Source organism: Macrobrachium rosenbergii, chromosome 5 (genome assembly GCF_040412425.1).
Source record: "Macrobrachium rosenbergii isolate ZJJX-2024 chromosome 5, ASM4041242v1, whole genome shotgun sequence".
Lineage (NCBI taxonomy): Eukaryota > Metazoa > Arthropoda > Malacostraca > Decapoda > Palaemonidae > Macrobrachium > Macrobrachium rosenbergii.
Window position 1 is genome coordinate 51803816 of NC_089745.1, and position 17678 is coordinate 51821493.

The following is a 17678-nucleotide window of genomic DNA, read 5'->3' on the forward strand; positions in this document are numbered from 1 at the left end:
TCTCTCTCTCTCTCTCTCTCTCTCTCTCTCTCTCTCTCTCTCTCTCTCCTCGCTTCCTCCCCAGATTAAAGTTTATTATTTCCCTTTGAAATAACTCACCCTTCACAGCCACTCACCGTGTGGTTTGACGTATCTGTCAGTCTCCCTCGCTTTTCCCTTAGTACTTTATTCTATACGACAGCCGCGTACAACATATTACACCTCCTTTTTTTTAAAACGTTTCCTTTATTTTTATCGTGGCAGGTTTCCTATGATATATGTGTCCTCTTTATTCTTATTTCTGCCATTTGTCTGTGGTCTCGTCCCCGAGGCTGCGATTCTCCCCCCATTTATTACTGCTGGGCTTTTTTTTTTTTCCAAAACTTTGTTTGTTTTTCGTGTGTGTGAGTTATTACTGCAGTTACTGCCGTCGCCATCAGTAGAAATTCAGATCGGTTTTAAGAATGTATGTTTGGTCTCATCTTTCATTTTGGAATGTTACCATCGGTTTTAAGAATGTGAGTTTGATCTCTTCCTTATTCTGGAAAGGGTATTGTCGGTTTTAAAAATGTAATTTAATCTCTTCCTTATTCTGGAAAGGTTATTGTCGGTTTTAAAATGTAAGTTTAATCTCATCCTAATTTTGGAAAGGTTATTATCGGTTTTAAGAACCCCAAATTAATCTCATCCTTGTTTCAGAAAGGTTGTTATCGGTTTTAAGAATGTCAGTTTAATCTCATTCTTATTTTGGAAAGGTTTTTTTCATCATTTGGTCAGGAATTTTATTCGATATTTGCTTTTGATTTTCGATTTTCACTCTCTGTTGCTTTAATTTTCGATCTGTCCCTTAATGTTTCAATTCCAATCCATACGTTGTTTTCCTTTTTGTCTCTAGAGAGTTGTCTTACGATAGATAGATCTTCTACTTCCCATTCACTGAATATGAAAGTACAGTAAGCCATTTGAATGTTGGAAAAGATTGTGAGGTATTTCTGATTTTTTATGACTCGTGCTCTTTTATTCAAAAAGATGGCATATCGGAATCGACTTGAATGTAGTAAAAAATTTCAGAATTAGTTTATGAACTCTGAGCAATTGGATTACCCACAATATGAACCTGAATTTCTATTTTATTGCAAGACAGATCAAGTGGTCCCAACGTTTGTAATTGGTTTATTAATATATTGGAAAATAATATTCTTAGATGGGCAGTTTTTTCACATCACTCACTCTTGTTGTGCAGTTCACCACTCAAATGTAAGTGTACATTATATATATATATATATATATATATATATATATATATATATATATATATATATATATATATATATTAATATCCCGTGGGATATAAATATGATCTCTGGAGGGAGCCATTGGTATAAGGACGCCACCTACCTGCACATTAGCTTTCCCCCCGAGTGAGCATATTAGGTGATATAGGATCCGTTTTAAACTGTGACATGCAATTATGCTCCTTCCAATAGGTTTATCGGGACGTTACCATTTTTCACCAGCCTCCAGGAGAAAAATTTTGTACTTTTTTTTTTTTTTTTTTGCTCCCCCTTTGTTCAGCACATATGTGAGCAATAAGTGTCGAGGTATATGCTGTTTTAAAGCCATTTGAAACGCTGGCGCTATTTGTAACTTTTTCTCTCTAGTGTGAGTGGGTTGCGGCTACATAACGGTTTTTTTTTTTTTAGATTTTTATTGCGTTAGCCATAGAGTTAATTGTGTTTATGTCTTGCACCGCTTTTGTTCCTTTTTTTTTTTTTTGTTCTCGCTGTGTGGTATCTCACTTTCATTTTATTTGGAGCTTATGAATCAGGTTCTGTGGCATTAAGTGTTCATTCTAAAGCGTTTTTCCAAGTTTTTTGTTATATAAAACGTCTGGGTTATTGTACTTTCCAGCGAAAGTTGGGATGGCATAACAACGGGAATCATATTCCGTTTCCTTGTATTTCTTTGTGTTGTGTTTCCAACGACGCGAGAGCCAAAGTTAGAAGAAGAAACTTTCAACACTGCTTAAGAGCCATTGCCGCCGTTACATCTCCTTCCGCGTCAACAGTTTTCGCGTTTTCTACACCAACAGCCTCTTCCGCACCAGCTCTTCGGCGATCTTCTACCTCGGTTACCTCCTTCTCAGCATCCCCGTGTCTCTGACTGTACCCTACGATTGTCTTTCTTCCCTCTCGTGCTTTCTGCCTGGATACATCAGCGGGTTTTTTTTAACGCTTCCACAGCAATTTTTTTTTTTTTCATTTCACAGCAACAGCGGCTTCCTTTTCTTTTTTGGAAGATCGGCACCTATTATGTTTGCGCGTTTTCTACTTCAGATGTTTTACCCGCGTTGGTGTTTCCTTCTCCTCAACGTTGGCGGTCTTTTACGTTTTCCTAACTGTTTCCCCCCACAGTCTCGCCCCCTCATCAGCAAAATATCCTGTGACGCCAATGATTATTTCAGATTTTCGAATTGTGGTTTCATGCATACCGTACAGTCTACAGTTTGAAGGTTTGTAGGAAATTACATTAAAACGGAAAATTATATATCCATGTAATCGAATACATTCATGGATAACATTTAGATAATTATCTATTAGTACTGTGATAATTAGATAATTATCTATTTGAACTGTGATAATTATATCATTACCTATTGAATACGGTGGTAATTAGATCATTATCTATTAAATACGGTGCACACTATAATATGGAGACTTGCAGGACATTTTCATTAAAACGGAAAATTTCATTTTCATATAATCAAATATTTGCATTGGTAACATTTAGGTAATTGTCTATTAGTAGCTGCTATGTGATATTGAATTGGTGTCTATCATTATATAGGTAAGGTCATCGCCACCTTTTTTCAATTAAAGTTACGAGACTTACTTTTTCCTCTGCTCTTCCCATCCCATTACCTCTGATTAAAGTCATCACTGAATTATTCTTCTCTCTTCTCATCTTCATTTGCCCTCATCCAATTTTATGTAATTTCCTTAATCTCTTCATCTACTCTCAGGGTAATTTGTTCTTTAGTCTTCCTTATTTTCATAAGTAAGTTTTTTTACGGATATATCTTCCATTTAGTATTTTAATTGCTTTTTATATTAAGGCGATTTTTTTTTCTGCGTGATGCTGCCGCTTTTTCTTTGATAACTTTACCAACATTTAAACAATTGTACTTTCTTAATCAAAAGTAATTAGACTTCATATGTTACTCTCTCTCTCTCTCTCTCTCTCTCTCTCTCTCTCTCTCTCTCTCTCTCTCTCTCTCATTATAGTTCCTCGTTGGGAGGGTGGGTTCCGTTCTCAGCTAGCACTCTGCTGGCCGCGAGTTCGGATCTCCGACCGGCCAATGAAGAATATGAGGAATTTATTTCTGGTGATAGAAATTCATTTCTCGTCATAATGTGGTTCGGATTCCACAATAAGCTGTAGGTCCCGTTGCTAGGTAACCAATTGGTCCTTAGCCACGTAAAATAAATCTAATCCTTCGGGCCAGCCCTAGGAGAGATGTTAATCAGCTCAGTGGTCTGATTAAACTGAGGTATACTTTTTTCTCTCTCTCCTCTCTCTCTCATCAAAGAACAGCACTGGACGTGGACTTCTCTTAGCATATGTTGGCGATGATATTACCCCTACGCGTCGAGGTATGCTGTGTCCTACATAGCAGGGAGGAGTTCCCTCATTTTAATATATCCGTCCCTTTATGTCCCAGCCTCGTCTTGACGCCCGCCTTCGCGCCCTTAAAATTTGCCCCCTGTCTACCTCCCAAACCCCTACCCAACCCTCCGAGGAGCCTCGCCCGCCCCTTCCTCCTTCCGCGACTATTTTCTCACTTTCTCTTTTTGTTTCGTTCACGCCTCATGAAATTAAAATGGAAACCTTATTTTTTCCTTCAACTTTATTTTTATTTTCAGCGCCGGCAAACAAGCTTAGTTTATGAGTTCACGCGCTCCTTTTATGCGCTCTGTTTACTCATTACCATAGATGGTAATTTCAGTATTTCTCCTTTCATACAGATCTGTGTGTGAAGTATAAGAAGAATTTTGTGTTTGTAATAAAAATGGCTCTCACCTCTTGAATTTATACTTGGTGAATTGCTCAGCGAATTCCTTAATCGTTCCATCTTTCTGTTACCCATTTCAAGAAGATCTTTCCAACTGCCGGAAAAATGTAATGCGCATATTCATTAAAAGAACATCTTTCCAACTGCCAGAAAAATGTAATGTGCATAATATTTATTAAAACGCACGAGTGAAGTTAAAGCACGTAATCCCTGGCTCCTTCTACAAGTTGGAACTCTGCAAAAGGGATTGAAGTGATAGATTAAGAAGGCAGTTGAAGAACCGAGTTTCATAAAGAGTTAATGTCACTTTTATTCTTATACAATTCTGTTTATGTAATTAATTATATATATATATATATATATATATATATATATATATATATATATATATATATATATATGTGCATAAATATTTAAGTACTCGTGTTCCTGCGTTTATCCAAGCAGGAACGCTTTAGATGCAGTATGCTAAAATCCCTGGTCTCTCTATTGACATCCGTGAATAGTGCTCCCAGTAGCTAGTTAACTGTGAGGGATTGCAGTCGGTGTGGAGTAGGGTATGGGACCAGCAACCTCATCTCAAAAAAAACTTTTTTGAGATCAGAGAGTGTAAAAGGGTTGAATGTATATATATGTATATATATATATATATATATATACATAATGTATATATGTGGTTATTTATGTATGTATACATATATATATATATATATATATATATATATATATATATATATATATATATATATATATATATATATATATTTACATGCCTTTAATTGAAGAAACATTCCAAACCCCTGCACAAGAGTCTTACATCAATTTCTAAGCCGTTTCATACACCTGCATCAGTTGCAATATTCTCCTGTGATATTTTGAATATTTATAAATTTTCGTTCCACCATTTCTACCAATCCATCTTTAAAACTCTTAATAGAAAGCCATCCGATACTTTCGATGATTAAACCCTTTTTGAAAACATTTCTTCTTTCATAATGCGTGACAGTATTGTGCTATATATATCGCTTATTTTATTTCCCATTTTTATTTTTTGAAAGTAACACATGGAGTGACTGCCGAAAGCACGTTGATAATAAGAATACACGAAATCCAGGCCGTTTAATTAAGAAACACATAGCTAAGGAACCCCCACATTCCCTCTCTTGTCTGTCTACCAAAGTCTTTTGACGTAGTCGGCTTGATATGCAGTGGTCCTTGGAGTAAAGAGACCGGGCTTTGATGCAGTCTTTGATGAATTAATGTTTTACTTGAAAGGAGGTACAGGGAGAACGTACTGCGTCACGATACAGTTTTCATCTTAAAGCTCACGACGTCACATTCCAATCCCGGACACGCATGAAATGAAGAGACTGGTGTCTGAAATTGTAATGTTGTTTTCTTGTTTTGTGAAACGCTGTGGGGTCATACTTTACCGCGAAGTTACAAATCTTGTTTGAGTTGGTGTGATTTTCTTCCATTTTTTTTTTCTAAGTGCGTTAGATTTTCATTCTGGAATTACTAATTATGTGACGGTGAAAGTTACATAATTTCTCTACATTATCATATATATATATATATATATATATATATATATATATATATATATATATATATATGTATATTTATATATATGTATATATAATATATATGTATGTTTGTGTGTGCGCGTGTGCTCGTGCGTGTGCGCGTGTATCTGCATATGTTTATTTGGGATTAAACTTAAATGTTAACAACGTATCGTAAATGATAGTTGAAATTCGTCTTTTTGTTTATGAACTTACTTTAAACTTGAACATCTCTCTCTCTCTCTCTCTCTCTCTCTCTCTCTCTCTCTCTCTCTCTCTCTCTCTCTCCGGTGTTCATTTGACTCATCAGATTCTTATCCCTTCTAAGTCATGTCTCGCATTTGATCATACCAAAGGCTGCTGTTGATATACCATTAGTTGTGGTTGCGGAGAGTAAACAGGGAAATTGAGAAATTGCTACGCCAGAACCAGCATATTCATTAAGCGTAGAAAATGCTTAACAAACAAGCCTCTCTCTCTCTCTCTCTCTCTCTCTCTCTCTCTCTCTCTCTCTCTCTCTCTCTTAGCTTTTCCCTCGGATACCCTTCCTTTCTCTGTGGGGAACGGGTCAGTCGTTCGGCCATCGGTTCGTCTGTCTGTGTTTGTCTGTTGAAGAGGCTTTCATCATTTGCTAGGTGGCTGTTAGTTATTAATGTGCAACCATTGTGCGTTATCATTTGAGCGAAGCAGCAAAGCTGCAGGATCTCAGTACCCTTTCGATGCTGTTGTGCAAACATTTATTTTTTGCTGTGTATAGTATGATAGCCTTTTATTTAATAATTCCTAGGTTTGTTAATGAGCAACGTATACTTGTATTGGCCCTTTGGAACGGCAAATTCTCTCTCTCTCTCTCTCTCTCTCTCTCTCTCTCTCTCTCTCTCACACAAACTCGTGCATATATATATATATATATATATATATATATATATATATATATATATATATATATATATATATATATATATATATATATATATATATATATATATATATATATATATATATATATATGTGTGTGTGTGTGTGTATATATATATTTATATATACTCGTATATCATAGAAGAAAACAGGTATTTACAGTATATTCGCACTGGGAATAGCATTGTTTATTATTATTTTATTATTATTATTATTATTATTATTATTATTATTATTATTATTATTATTTACCTATTAACCTTATATTATAACGAAGACCTGGGAATGAGTGCATATCGAATATCGAAATGCCAGGAGGGGCTCCACCACCACCACCACCACCCCCACCGCAGAATGCACCAGCACCGCTATTGAAGGGCTCTCGGCGCCCTATTGTTGCGCCGCATGACACCTTTGGAAAACTGAATTAACCTTTCTGCTACGTGAAATTCCCCGCCGCTTATTTTTCCGTCCACTTGAAATCCCGTTTAATTCGATTTATATATTTTTCGTTCGTGTTTCCCTTCGCTTCCATTTGCCGGGTGGAAAAGTGATTTTCAGAGCGTTTCGCGCTGTCACTGTAGAGGTCATTTGAGTCTAATTCTCCTCTCCGGTATTTGTTAATTGGTAAATGCACTGTTGTTGTTTTGGTAGATGTAGCTGAGCGTCGCTTTGCGCACAGCAAGGAATGAAAGCCACCGTTTTCACGCTTATATCCCGTGATATAGTGTGACGTAGAACTTTCTACTTCAAGCCATTTTCCTGAGTGTGTTTTTAGTTTTTAAAAAGAAAACTATTGTCCTGGCTTTGTATGTCCGTCCGCATTTTATTTTCTGGCCGCCCTCAGATCTTAAAAACTACTGAGGCTAGAGGACTGCAAATTGGTATCTTGATCATGCACCCTCCAATCATCAAACATACCAAATTGCAGCCCTCTAGCCTCAGCAGTTTTTGTTTTATTTAAGATTAAAGTAAGCCATAATCGTGCATCTGGCAACGATGTACAGGCCACCACCAGCTCGTGGTTAAAGTTTCATGGGCCGCGGCTTATACAGCATTATATCGAGACCACCGAAAGATAGATCTATTTTCAGTGGCCTTGATTATACGATGTACGCATTTTTTTACTTGCTATATTACAGTTCGGTTGACGAATTTATGGATATTTATGAGTATGTTTTTAATAATACCATCATCATTTATACTAATAAAAAAGACACGTGCTGTGATTTTAAGATCAGTTTTATAAAATATCAAGTCTTACAGTTTTGTTGTCTTACATTATTTTGAGAGGCGTTAATCAGTAGAAGCTAGAAGCTCAAGCCTTCAGATCATTAAAACTGCTATTGAAAATATCTAATTATTCTTTTAGGTAAAATAGACTCACAAACACTGGATCGCCTCCCCCTCTCTCTCTCTCTCTCTCTCTCTCTCTCTCTGAAGACTGGCATTAGCTTTCTCAACAGGAAATCTCGGGACTTTTTCCTAAGAAATGAGGATTAATTCAAGCAAGAGATCCGCCTTTCTCGCCCAACCTTTTCCCCTAGTCTGATAGTCCCTCCCTCATTACCTTATCCTAATGTGTCTTGGCGCCCTCATTCGCCCAACTCTCTCTCTCTCTCTCTCTCTCTCTCTCTCTCTCTCTCTCTCTCTCTCTCTCTCTCTCTCTCTCTCTTATATGGCAGCCCTCAGCCGTGGTTGCATTCTCATATTCCGTGATTTTTTGAGATTTGACTCTAAGCCATTGGCCAAGTTTTATAGCCCTTTGTATTTGCAGTCTCTCTCTCTCTCTCTCTCTCTCTCTCTCTCTCTCTCTCTCTCTCTCTCTCTCTCTCTCTCTCTCATTTCAAGCCTTTATTGAAGTAACTTTAATATGCTGAGATGATACATAACAAAGTTCCATTTTCTTTTCATCCTCTCTCTCTCTCTCTCTAGCCTTTATTGAAGAAACTTTAATATGCTGAGATGATATATTACTAAGTTCCATTTCCTTTTCATTCTTCCTCTTCCTACTTCTCCTTTTTATGAGATGGAAATGTGAGTTGATGTTCAAACAGTACAAGCGTCAGTCAGCCTTGAAAAAAATTAAACAATTACGCAACTATATTTTCCCATACCAATCCATGGCCCATTTTCCACAACTACGATGCAAACTGTAACATAAATGTATCGGAAAGCCTACATTACTGAAAAAATATAAACAAAATATATACATACATACATTATATATATATATATATATATATATATATATATATATATATATATATATATATATATATATATATATATATATATATATATATATATATATATATATATATAGAGCTGTATATTTTCATGTGTACATTTGTGAATTTGTAAGCATGCCCATGATTATCATTTGATTATCATATACTGTTATATTTCATATTATGCCGAGAAGTTAAGAAATAGTTTCGTCCGTGTCCCTGAGAGCCCTTGTTCGCAGTGGACCTGCATAATGCTCCAAACTTACATGTGTTCGGCTTAGTATTTTTCGCTCGCAAAACTTTCGGTTTCATCCATCATAATATCTGTCGAGATTTTCTTGTTTTCTCCCAGAAAACTTTCTTTTTTTTTTCTTTGGGTTTTTTTCGTTTCTATCCGCCCGTTAATTTTTACGGTTGTTGTAACGTTTAATGCTTTAACGGTTGGCCGTTATGTGTGACTTTTTCGATGCTTCGGATGCTTGGAATTCACTTGGCCACTTCTGAATTTGTAGTTCTGCCGAATGTTTGCATATGCAAGAGGCTCTTTCATAAGAACTCGACAGTGAAGTAGTTGCAAGGGTGAGATCAGCAGGTGCTGATCTCTTCAGTTTTAATTTTGGATTTTTATATCTCTAAGTGCTGATGATCTCTTCAGATTTAATTTTGGGTTTTTATATCTCTAAATGTTGATGATCTCTTCGGTTTTAATTTTGGATTTTTACATCTCTAAATGTTGATGATCTCTTCAGTTTTAATTTTGGATTTTTACATCTCTAAATGTTGATGATCTCTTCAGTTTTAATTTTGGATTTTTACATCTCTAAATGTTGATGATCTCTTCAGTTTTAATTTTGGATTTTTACATCTCTAAATGTTGATGATCTCTTCAGTTTTTTTTACATCTCTAAATGTTGATAATCTCTTCAGTTTTAATTTTGGATTTTTACATCTCTAAATGTTGATGATCTCTTCAGTTTTAATTTTGGGTTTTTATATCTCTAAATGTTGATGATCTCTTCGGTTTCAATTTTGGATTTTTACACATCTAAATGGTGATCTCTAGCAACTCCAGTGTGACTCTTTCTTATCATCTGCGTTTGCCGGGTTTTATTTGTTTCAGAGTCGTCTGTATTTGTAATAAACTCTTCGTAAGCTTAAACGAAGTGATTCAACCAGTAAACAGGCGTCACAATAACCAAGGGCATTTATAAAGAGGGAATAAACCAAATAATTTCATAGTTAAAGTCTTCTTTCATGGGTTTCCTGGGACCCTACAAATAAGTTGGTAATTAACACCAGGGAAAAATCTGTGGTGGCTTTAATGGTATGGAAACTGCACGAAGTACAGCCATTACGAATAAGGCAGCCTTTACAGAAACTGCCTCTCTCTCTCTCTCTCTCTCTCTCTCTCTCTCTCTCTCTCTCTCTCTCTCTCTTGTGTGGCCAGATAGTCAGACGTTAATGATGCCTTAGTGTGCCCGCTTATGCGTTTAGACAATTATCTCTCTCAATCGGGAAATGTTCAGTTTGACTTTTCCCTCACCTTCCATATTATGAGCCCTAACGGTTTCTCGAGAATCTCCAATCTCCGTTTTTCGGTGTTTAACGGTGTTTTCTTAATACATTTTTGTAGATTAAATATGTGTGTGATTTATGCTTGTGCATTTACACACGTACAAACACATATACGCATTATATATATATATATATATATATATATATATATATATATATATATACACAAATACATATATACATGTATGTATGTATGTATGTATGTATGTATGTATGTATGTATATGTATATAATGTGTATATATATATATATATATATATATATAGAGAGAGAGAGAGAGAGAGAGAGAGAGAGAGAGAGAGAGATAGTAAAATCAACACAACGGTCACTGCGACATTGGCTTTCGTAGTTGCTGGACTTCTGATGAAACCCCGTGCGGTTTTACTCTCATACCTTGCGAGAAGGCTCATCAGCATCGCGTTTAAACCCCCTACACACGCTGTGTCATTCACCTCTAAATTTCTGCCACTCTGCCGTTTTTAAGATATAGAAGGCATTCCTTGACCCAAACCTTATTCGTGCTAGCTATCTAATGAAGTAGAAAATTATATCTTGTCCTTCATTTGTATTTTACATTTCTGTGTGAAGTGTATATTCATCGTTTGAATTCCGACATGTGCAGATAAAGAGGTTAGTTGAAAATGTTTACAATAACCATTATGAGTAACGAACTTCTTTCAGAGTTTGTTTAATAATAATAAGAGATATTTCGGGTTTGGTTCTAATTACGAGTCACAATGTTTTATATGGGAACACACATTTGTTCCTGCAGTGTAGCTCAGTATATAGGACATATGACATTTTTTGTTTAAGAATAAGATTTATTTCCCTGTTTTCCTTTGAACGTACTTAGCAGAATGATTCATTTTTTGTTAAGCTGAGTTTTAAAAGAGACCATTAACCCTTATTCACTGCTGACAGAAGACAAAGCACAAAGTTTAGTCCCCGAGAAAAGACACGATTTCCACGGTTTTATTCTTCTTTATCGGAGCATAGAGTCTCTTTTTACAAGACCGCATATTCGCTGTCAGATCATGGACCCGGTTGAATGGACACTGACCAGCATAGCAATGGCCCACTGGCAATATCTAAGTCCAGGTTTTTCCCTCCCTTTCATCTACTCTCTCTCTCTCTCTCTCTCTCTCTCTCTCTCTCTCTCTCTCTCTCTCTCTCTCTCCAACGGGAACAAAAATGACAATCACTGAGGCCTAAAAAGAAAACATGTTCAGAAATACATGCGTCTGTGTAGTTCTGTGGCCACGATTAAACATCAAATGTAAACATGGGACGGGGGAGGCAAAACGGGGCTGAGAATCCTCAAGCATGAAAGGCAGAAACGTACAAACAAACAAATAAACAAGCAAACACACAGACACGTGTAAGTGCTCACAAAGGAAGGGGAATGGAAAGAGAGAGAGAGAGAGAGAGAGAGAGAGAGAGAGAGAGAGAGAGAGAGAGAGTGGAAAAAGGTGAAAGGGAAGGGGGGGAGGTGGGATGGAGAAAGGATAACAAAGGAGTGCGGTGAGACCAAAGAAGGAAAGGTGGTTAGAGAAAATTTGATGATGAGTCTTAGTGAAATGCGTCCTCCACAAAGAGAGAGAGAGAGAGAGAGAGAGAGAGAAAGTAACATCCTTTGTGATTTGATGATGCCTACAGGAAGCACATTTCTTCACTGCAGAAGTTTACTGTCAGATTCAGACCATATATTAGGGGTGAAGAGAATCTTTTTATTGACTTATTATATAAATATAAAATTAGTGATATGTGTTTTCCTCCCGGAATTGCTACTTCCTGTAGGTTATGAAAACTTTGATGATTAAATTTACAGTGTTTCCCCTTGCATAAAGGAGAAGCTAGAAACTCTCTCTCTCTCTCTCTCTCTCTCTCTCTCTCTCTCTCTCTCTCTCTCTCTCTCTCTCTCTCTCTCTGAGGCGCAATAAGACCAAGAGTAAAGAATCACATGTGGTTACAGTTGTCGCCTTACCTTGCATACCTCTCTCTCTCTCTCTCTCTCTCTCTCTCTCTCTCTCTCTCTCTCTCTCTCTCTCTCTCTCTCTCAGGCGCAGTAAGACCAAGAGTAAATAATCACATTTGGTTACACTGTTCTCCTTACCTTGAATACCTTCTCTCTCTCTCTCTCTCTCTCTCTCTCTCTCTCTCTCTCTCTCTCTCTCTCTCTCTCTCTCTCTCTAAGACGTGTGATAAGACCAAGAGTAAAGAATAACATTTGATTACAGCTGTCTCTTACCTTGAACGCCTTCTCTCTCTCTCTCTCTCTCTCTCTCTCTCTCTCTCTCTCTCTCTCTCTCTCTCTCTCTCTCTCTATTAGTCTTCGGTCTTTGAATATCCAGTCAGTTCCCCTACAGAGCCCAAGAGATAGACGACTTCGGCTTCAAGAACTTTTTAAGCACTTAAACTTTTCCAAACATTGTGTTGAGTTTTCTAGCAAAGTGTGAAATGTTCGAAGCAGTAAATAAAACACGCCAGAAACTTTTAACTTGGCGTTAAAAATGTTTAGGTGTTTGATCTGGAAGTTGGGGCTGATTTTTTTTTTTTTTTTTAGGATAAATGTATTTCAGGGTAATATATTTTTCATCGTGACGCTATTGGCCGGCTGATATAGATGAGCTGCAGGAGGAATAAATGAAGGAGAATCTCTAAGGGTCCTATGCCTAATCAGGTGAAGATCAAACGGTTTTGTAGACTTTGATGGATTTTTCGCTCGCATTCGGATACATTGCGATGTTTGATGTTTATGAATATTTATCATTCTAGGTAGACTGATGTTTTTCATTGATGTTTTTTTTTTTTTTTTATGTCAAGCGAAGATGCAATGCATTACTATCCTAATACGATTCTCTCTGCATTTTAATAATTTAATTACATTTTATCTTTATAATTTGTTAATTTAGTTTTACTTTTTTAATAAGAGATATCTCTTCTTTCTGTATTTCCCTTTAGTACCTCCTCTTACTTCTTTCTAATTGATACCAAGTTCTTTGGAAGCTTGAATTTCAAGTCAATGGCCCTTGTGGGCTTGTTCCACATGAATAGGGTTCATCTGAATAATAGTTTTAATAAGTAAGTACTACTTTTTCCACTATCACCACTTTTTAAACGAACTGCATATGCTTTATTCTAATCGCGATCATTTTCTCATTATTGTCCTAATTTCGTTACGCAGGCAGCGTTTGTTTTAAATCCGTTAAGGATGTTTTTCTCTCTCGTTACCTGAATGCTTTTAGTATTTCACCGTGATTCCCTTCATCACAGAAGTTGAGCCCTGGTGTTCTTTAATGAGTGGTTAAAAAGGACTGGGCTTTTTGTTCCCTATTTTCCGTCTGTTCGGCTGCGGGAAACGGAAGGTCGTCTGTTGTTTCATCTACTTTTTTTTATTCTTAATATATTCCTATTAGAGCGGCTTCTTATGGTAGACTCATTCGGTTTTATGTATTGTACTCATATGTATTCGTTCTAGTCAGCAAGCTAATAAATTTTCTGGGAAATTTCTTGTTATATATTTGCTAAGTTTTCCTGTATTTATGTCGTAACTATTCCTGTTTTCATTTTACTTCGTGGGGTTACGCGCTGTTTTATTCTTTTTCATCATCATTCGACGCATTTCAACTGCATAAAATTACTCTCTCTCTCTCTCTCTCTCTCTCTCTCTCTCTCTCTCTCTCTCTCTCTCTCTCTCTCTCTCTCTCTGCACGTATGTTTCCCAGCAGCAACTTGTGAGGCAAATGTTCTATAAAACGGCAACAAAGCCTTGACCCTAGAACCTTCATTACCGTCCCCCAAGAGCCTCTCGTAGTGACCAAATGGAAGTAGCGAACAAAGGGACCGTTAGAGATGCCGAGGCGGTTCGTGGAATTGAGTGCGCCCGAGTTCTTGTTTGTCTTGAAAGAAAATTTCTTTTCATATTAGCTTGTTATTGTATGCACGCGGAGAGAGAGAGAATGCGCGGCCTGGCCTTATATACCTGGTGGGGGTCGATGAAGGTAGGAGCCCTCCTGTGCTTTTGGAAGATATATCTTTTAAAGGGAGGTCGTTGTCACTTTCCAGATGGAAACGTCCCGAGACATTTTCAAGACGAATATCACAACGCAATGTGATTGACGGAGGACGGCGCCTGTCTTGAGTGGCAGGAGTGCAGACTATTATTATAGTTAAAATTATTATTATTATTATTATTATTATTATTATTATTATTATTATTATTATTATATGAATCTTTAAAATGGTTTAAAAATCCACATTGATATAAAAGTAAAGATATATTTAGAAATATGTGTAAAACGAAAGCTTTCGAGAGCTTGCTCGATTCTTCTTATCAAACAGAATCGAGCAGTTTCTCGAAAGCTTTCGTTGTATGTATATTTTTAAATATATATTTACACATAAATCAATGTGGATTTTTTCACCATTGTTAATAATAATAATAATAAATAATAATATTACTATAACTAGAAGTAAGTATGGAGGGGATACGCAACAGTGCTAATGTATCGTTGATGTAATGAAGGTGTGATGATTATGGAAATAAAGCACCAGTACAAGAGTCTAAATAACTTCACTCACTATCAGTAGGAGTCTAATTTGTCTGTAATATTGCTGTGCTCTCAAAGTCATAAAATCCATTTCGTTTATAGTGATCACCTCATTTGTAGTATTTGGTTGAAATTGAAATCGTTAAGTGAGCAATTTGGACGTTATTGAAAGCTCATCAGATGCAGCTCTCTCTCTCTCTCTCTCTCTCTCTCTCTCTCTCTCTCTCTCTCTCTTTCTCTCTCTCTCTCTCTCTCTCTCTCATCCCAGAAAATCATTGATGAGATGATAGCTGCAAACAGGTTGCCGTAACACATACGTGTGTAAGGAGATACTTGGCAATATGTATATGCATACGCATCATTGATAAATGCGTATGGTGGCATTATGTGTGCATGCATACGCATCATTACACCCCATACTACACAGGGACCGTGATTGAGGATAATGCAGAGCACTAATTCGAAAACCTCCCACTCACTTTTGATCACCATTTCAATACCTGTCCCAAATTGCTTCCATGAGTTTCGCCCACCGATATCATTATCATCGTCATCATCATCATCATCATCATCCTCATCGCTTATGAAAAGTATTTTATACGTTTGAATGTGCAACAAAATTGTGATTGGGCTTAATTAGCTTAATTTTGAACATGATGATGTCCCTTGATTATATGAAAGCAGTTCTTTTGCATGTTTATGCGATGCATTTCGCGCTAATTAACGGGTTTATGTCCCTCGTTGTTCGCGTAAGCTCGGAATCCGAAAGGGTTTTGAATAAGTTTTTTTTTTTCTACCCATATTGATTGAACTCCAGGATGAAGGATCATTTGTTGGTTTGATTATAGGATGAAATAAAGAGGATTATTGAAAAAAATTGTCTTTGTGCTGTTATTATAAACGATGAGAGTAGTCTCCTTTTCAAAACTAGGTCAGGAGTTTTTGAGTATAGAGGATGGACGTTGGTTTAACGATCTGTCCATGGACAGTCAGAAATAAAGTCAGGACATAATATCATTCTTATGAGTGTTTATGATAGTTATGGGCAAATACGTGCTTTCAAGGTCAAGAACAGTAAACAACAGACGGGTGACTGTAATTAGTTTGGTATGGCAGATTCTGGGTTATTGAAAACTTTGTGTAATTTTGATGTCTATTGGAGTATTCCAGTGACTAGTGAATATATACAGTTGCCGAAGGTACTATTTCTGCCTCTTTTCTTTCTCGTTGTGCAACATTAATTTGTCTTCGATTTTTCGTAATCTGAGAACATTTCTCCACGGATGATTGCTTTAACCATTTTGTTAGTCTTAAATACTGCATGCGTAAATTATTATTTAACGTAAGAAAAAAATGCAGTCATGTATATACTTCAATAGCTCTCTCCTCCTACTGTGAATATTCAACTTTACTCAGGACCCCGAGATTTAAGGATCTATTGAATCATACTTTTTGTCATAACAGCAACAGCGATAACAGGTCATAATGAAGAAGGGTGTATTCAGCCTCACGTAATAAAAAGTCAGAACAGATATCAAGGGTTAACGATTGCCGCTCTCATAAAACAAGAAAGATAACACACCTTACTTTTGTTTCTTTTTTCCCCTCAAGTATCGGTGGGAAGGCGGGGGGTGGGGGACGCCAAGGGGTTCCATAGGTAGGAGAAGGCGGGGAGGAGGAGAAGAAGGAGGAGGAGGAAAGGGAAAAATTATGGTAGGAGAAAAAGGGTTAGAGAGGGAGGGGCGAATTATCTTTTGCAACTTGACTACTTATAATATCTGGAGCTTTTCCAAAAAGCTCCTCCGTTGCCATAGTAACTTCGATCATGGCAGGAGCTTTCTGTTCGTCCCCCACCGTCCTAAATTGGGTTCTAAAGTAGTGAGGAATCGGTGTTTCTTTCACCGTATTATTATCCGCCTTGAAAGGACCCAGTTGCTTCTATGAAATGCTTTTTCGCCTCTTTGCCCCCCCTTTTTTTTTTATTTCGCCCCTTCGTTTACTTGTAAACTTGTAAGCTTGTAACAATATTATGCGTAAAGAAAAGTAACAGAAAGATAACAATGGTAATTCTAGAGAGGAAATCTTAGTTCTTCTCTTTATTTTCTTTTAGATAGGTTTCTCTTTTGAACACATCTGGATAGATTCAGTGCGCAAAATTGCGGTAATTTAAGTTTTTTTTTTCACGTGTGATCCATAGGCAGGATATTAATATTTGAACTTTAGTGAATTTTAAATGAAAGCGCATTCTCTCAAGATCTCAAACCACCCTCAGAGATTGTCGAAAAGAAAACTCTTTTTTTTTTTTTCCTACGGGATAAATCCCGATAATTCAAAGTGAACTCCGATTATCCTTGAATGAACAAAAAATTTGAGCGTTGTTCGGAATAGAAGGTTATTAGATACTTCTCGTAATGCTAAAGAACTGACAAGTTTTTTTCTTACTTTTGAAAAAGCATTTGCAATTCGATATAGCCTCTTTTTGAAATAATGAATTAATTGTTATTGGGAGGGGTTGTCTCTCCGTCGTCGTTTATGTAATGCCTATTATTATTTCAGTAATGTCCCAAATTTAATATTAGTATTATTTAAGAAGCTTTGCGTACAATAAAACTTTTTTCCGTACTCTGTTCATAATATTGTGGAAAGCATTCTTGGCGTGTGTACATCAGTGATTTTACATTGATGATTTCCTGTATTAAGTACTATTGTACTGATACAAACTTGGTTATTAATGCTGGTATTTTTATTGCTGTAATGTTATCTGAGGAGTTGTATTACTACTTGCAGT

The 17678-nt window shown here is 36.6% G+C and overlaps 1 protein-coding gene across 10 annotated transcripts in view; it reads left to right on the top strand.

The window, feature by feature from the left end:
- Nucleotides 1-17678, top strand: part of LOC136838776 (cell adhesion molecule Dscam1-like) — a 470432-nt gene that overhangs the window by 396829 nt on the left and 55925 nt on the right. The window lies entirely within an intron of this gene.